Below are 5,530 nucleotides of genomic sequence, written 5' to 3' on the forward strand. Positions count from 1 at the left end.
TCAATGGTTTTTCTGCACCTCTTGAATAAGCTTTTGTTCCAGGCTATAATTTCAAGGCTATTTGTATAGCAAATAGCTCTGGAAGATAGAGATAATGTCTCCCTCTGGGGCAGAGGGTAGATTTATTTCCCAGTCAGGATAAGAAAGATAATGCCTTCTTCTGTGGCATTGGTTGAGGTTTCCTCAGCTCAGGCTCCTAGGCTATGATGCAAATTATCTGTCCCCATTATCCACATGGGCCCTTCTGTGTCATCCCCATGGGATGTGGAGGGGAAAGGGAACCCATAGGAACCTGAAGCTCATGCTGCCTGTGGTGCTATAACAAGGTCTTTTGTCTCTGGCCCAGGAGTCTTTTGTTTTCTGACAGCAGCTAGGAAATGGTGGTGGTCTAACTTTTGGCTTGAAAGTAGGGCAAAATCTCAGACCCCTCACAGGTCTTGACAGTAACTTTCTCAGTGTGGATAATGTTAATCTCTGAAGCATTTGGGCATCTTAGGAACATCCTGTTAAGTAGTGATTTGAACAATTCCTCCACCTCCACCAAGGGACTACAGAGAGCCTGTAAGGCCACCCAGACACAATTCTGCTAAAGCAGAGCTTCTCAAACTTGAATGAAAACTCATATTTGCATCTAGTTGATCTAGATGGGGCTAAGGTTCTGAATTTCTCACCACTTCCAGGTGATACTGCACCTGCTTCTCCGTGGCCCTCACTCTGAGTAGCAAGGGTCTGAAATAATTGTTCTAGGTGTGGTCATAGGATGATCTGATTCAGATTCGATGCTGGGTGCTTCTTAGAAAGAGATATTCCTGAACCACACCCCACCCAGAGTATATCAAAAGCCGTTGAGTAGGTCTGCATCTTCAGTAAGCCTCCCCGGAATTCTTTTGCACATTACATCTGATTGGCAATGCCTCAGCAAGTGCAGGCACCTGCAACTGGTCCCCAATTGCAGGAAGCCCAGGACCAATCCTTTGTTACTTGGAGAGTGGGGTGAGGCCGAAAGCCCCAGGAATCACCTTCAGCAGGTCACAGCAGGATTTGGGGGATGATGTTCCAAAGTTGATTTGAAGAAGCACACCCTGTGTAGGACCATTGATCCACATGGAATCATGCCTCCTGTGCTTATTCTAGGGGGCTGCAGGGTCAATCACTCACAAAGACAGAGCAACAATCTTTACTTGCATCAGTGGAAGCACATTCTTCTGGAGAGTTCCACATAGTTTAAAGCATAGACTAACAGGGCTGGGAGAGGGTGCTCACCTGTCCTCATCAGGCGGGCCCTACTGAGTCACTTGCCTTGGGCCTCAGCATCCTGACTGTGAAATCAATTTTTTAAGGAAGATTTCCTCTGGCCCCCACATGCTTGATTCTAAATCATGGTCTCCAAATGAATTCTATCTATTGTGGGCTGAATAGTGTGTCCCCAGAACGTATATGTTGAAGCCCTAACCCCCAGTATCTCAGAATGTGACCGTATTTGGTAATATGGTCTTTAAAGAGGCAATGGAGTTACAATATGGCCGTTAGGATGGGCCCCAATCCAATCTGACTGGTGTCCTTAGAAGAAGAGGGCATTTGAACACACAGAGACACCAGGGATATGTGGACACAGAGGAAAGACCCTGGAGAACACAGCAAGAAGACATCTTGCCATCTGCAAGCCAAGGAGGGAGGCCTCAGAAAAAAACAACGCTGTTAGCATCTTAATCTCGAACTTCCTGTGAGAAAGCAAATTTCTGTTGTCTAAGGCCCCTGTGTGGGGGTGCTATTTGTTATAGCAGCCTGACCAAAGTAATATCACATCCTGCAATTAAGGGGATTCCAAGAAGCAATATCCTCAGTCATCCTGACAATCCTGTACAGTATTTATAGCAGTATCAACTGGGAAGTTCTTCCTTAAAGCTTATCTACCTTTTTCCTACTGGTATGAAGGTTTCTCTTCTTCTCTTTCTTCAGTAATAAAGAGAAAATGGCCACCATTCTCCACATAATCGCTTTTCACTAAGGTAAGAACTCTAAATAAATCATCCTTTCCCAGACTGAACAAATCGAACTCCCAGAAGCCCACAAGAAAAAAACAAAAGACAAAAAAATCCACTCTGGTCTACAAGTGCACGTGCTAGAAGAAATGGGGGAGGGGTGCTAACTGGGAGCAGTGGCTCCTGAAGAAAACCAGGCAGCAGGTTTAATTTGTCCTTCCTCTCCTTCCTGTTGCATTTTTCGCTTGGTTTCCATGGAAATCCACTTTTGTGGGTGATCTCTCCTCGCAGGAGCTACAGGCAGATTTTTCGATTTGCATAATGCGGTGATTTATGAAGCAGACACGAAACTGGCAAGGACAGGACAGGCACAGGGAGGGCCCCCTGCGCAGGGCGACAAGCCACGCACCGGGAAGTCTCTGAGGGGTACAAAGACACATTTCTCCTTGTTCCCCTGGAAATTTTATTTGCAAAATCAAATCTAGGGAATTAGTTATCAAACATCAAGTGATCCCCAAATATATCGCTTTTCTGTTTGTGAAGGCGCACACTACACATTCCTGTCGCCCTGTCTGCCCCAGGTCGCTGCTCTCCAAAGGCTCCGGGTGTGGGGCGTCCTTAAACCCTGCAGGCTGGGCTCCTCACTCAATCCTGGCTGCTTATTAGCACGACCTGAGGAGCTTTTAAAAATCCCAGGCCCCACCCCAGACCACAAGCATCTGGCCCTGGTTTGGAGGCGGGGCGGCCAGGGGATCCCAACCGGAGTCTCAGAGCATCGCTGGGACCCGGCAGGGGCTGGGCGTTGCCAGGGTTGGTTTTCTGTTCTGTCCCCCGCGCTCCTCCCCGCACAGCCTCCAGGTGCGGTGCCCACTGGCCTGGCTGCCTCTCAGGGTCCGCTCCTAACCTGGGGTCTTTCCTCGCGCCTTCCTGAGCCTGCAGCCCCTAGCGAGCTACGCCGCTGGCTTGGGGGTGGAATCGTTTGATTCCAGCTTTACCACCTGGCTGGCCTCCCTCCTGTTCAACTCCCCTGCTGGTGAAGCGGGCATTAAAGTATCCCTACTTGGAGGGTTCTCTCAAGGATGCCAAGGCACCGTATGAAGGGCTCAGAACGCCAGGCATGGACTGCAACAAGAGACAGCTCTGAGCTATCAGACCGCCCACAGGAACCCAAGCTAAGGTCCTAGTAGTCCTCCCCCTGCACGCTCCACCTCCTGGGGCCCCTAAGCAGTGAACCTCTTCAAGCTGGGAGCCTCACCCTGCTGCTCTCTCACCCCACATGCCCTGGGCCCTCTCACTTCTCACATTCGGCTGCACCCTCTCTACTGGCCCTGCCTGGTTCACTATCCCTTACTGAGGCCAGCGCAGCCCAGGCACCTGTCCGCGCAGGGTAAGATTGCACCTTCCAGACCCCAGATTACAATGTGCTGGAGCGTCTCCCTCCCTCGCAATGACTTTGAGACCCAGATCAGAACCCAGCTCCTCTTTGCATATCTGTCCCCATGTCACCTCCACAGGGCCCAGTGGCGGCCAAGGCATTCCCCACCTGGTGACACTGCTCCCTCTACCCATCTCCATCCATGTTAAGACCACCTAGGGACCCTGTATGTGGTGGGGCTTTGCTTTACTAGCCCCCTCCCTAGAGTAGGGTTCCTCAGAGATGTGCTTTCTGGCTGTTTGTTGCTGAATCCTCAGAGCCTGGAACTTGACTGACACCCTCAAAAAATATGTTAGCTGAATGAATGAAGGATGAGTAAAGAAATGAATGAACTACAAACAAATGAATGAACACCCTCCTAATTTAGGCTGCCTTCCATTTTTTTCCTTCTACTTATAATCTGTTTTTCCAACCAGCAATCAGAAGGACCTGTTTGGAATTCAAAACACATAGTGTCACCTACCAGAGGAAATTGTTTAAATAATAACTCCATGTTTCCTGTGCAACAGCCCAAGCTTAGGATTTCACAGAAGGCTTTTCCTGCCCTCCACCTGCCTTCCAGGCCAGCCTCGGCTCTGACAGTTCTGCAGGCAGCCTGGCTCCCCTGAGGTCGCAGGCCTCTGCAGGAAGCGGCCTCTTCCACCCCCAGAATGTGTAAACTAAAATAAAATCTTAAGCCCCCTCCCCTATTGAACAGACCTCCCCGCTTGGCCAAGGGGACCCCAGACAAACCTTGAAACTGAGTTCCTGGCCACGAAGGAAAGGGAGGTTGGGTAGGCCTCTTGACAATAAGATGCTAAATTATTAACAAGACCTAAGGCTGTGCCAGGCAATCACCCGCAGGTCATCAATTTGCTTAAGAGATCACTTCAGCCAATATATGTCCCTTGGCTTGTCTCGGATTAATAGACTTCCTTATCTTAAAACATTCCAAGTCTTTAGATGGAGCTTTATTTCTTTAGCCAATTACACATCAAAGAATCTTTGAACCCACCTATAACCTATAACCCTCCCCGCTTCGAGATGTCCCGCCTTTTCTGGCCAAACTGATGTACACTTTGCAAATATTGATTTATAATTTTACATGTAATTCTTGTCTCCATGAATATATAAAACCAAACTATAACCTGGCTCCCTGGGACACATTTTCTCAAGATGTCTTGAGGCCGTGTGCTCCAGGCCGGTGGTCACACATATTCAATTCAAAATAAACCTGTTTATTATATGGAGTTTGGGTTTTTATTTCATTAACAAATGCCTAGTCTTTTGAGACTCAGCTCAGGTGTGCTCTCTTCCTCCCCAGACTTGGACACCTTTCTCTGTCCTGACAACGCACTGGGCTTTCTCTTCTGGCGTTCATCACGCTGTACACACAGAACACAAACCCCTCAAGAGCAGACATTGTGTGCTGGATCTCTGTTCCCTCTGTACCAGCAACATGCCTGGCGCAAAATAAACATTCAGTTTAACCTGGAATTCATCATTAATTTTAGTTAACTGTTAGGCAGGGACTGAATCTGCAGGTGGCACATACAGGCCAGGACCAATTTGCAGGGAGGGGGCGGGTTGGGGGGGAGCAGGTGGGGACTTCAGAAAAACACAGCTAACAACCACAGAGAGCGGAAACTTGTAGTTTGAGGCACTCACACCTGTGGAGCTGCAGCTTTGTTATAAGAACACCTGTTGATCATGTCTATGTCATGTCAATCACCTGGTAACATCCCACACCTCCTGTAAGCCGTCCCTGGACCAGGCCGATCAAAGGGAACCACCTGGGCACACTTAACATCTTTCTCTATTTGTGGAGACTGACCCGTTCCTCTCTGGAACATGCTCTGGCTTTGTATAACTCCCTTCTTTTCTGCAATAAAAGCTATTTGTGTGGAATTGCTTCCTGTCTGTGCTCACTCTGTCACACTGGCCCTGCTTGTGAATTTTCCAAGCAAGGAGCCAAAGGACCAGGACAATAGTCTGCCAAGAGGCTGGACATGACATTGACCATATGCTAATTCTACTTCACTAATTAGCAAAAGAATCTATCAGAAGGGTCTTGTATTATTTAAGTTTTTAAAATAAAAAGTCCTATTGTAGCAATAAACAGTCAATCCTCATT

Source organism: Propithecus coquereli, unplaced genomic scaffold, assembly GCF_000956105.1.
Source record: "Propithecus coquereli isolate 6110/MARCELLA unplaced genomic scaffold, Pcoq_1.0 Scaffold28, whole genome shotgun sequence".
Lineage (NCBI taxonomy): Eukaryota > Metazoa > Chordata > Mammalia > Primates > Indriidae > Propithecus > Propithecus coquereli.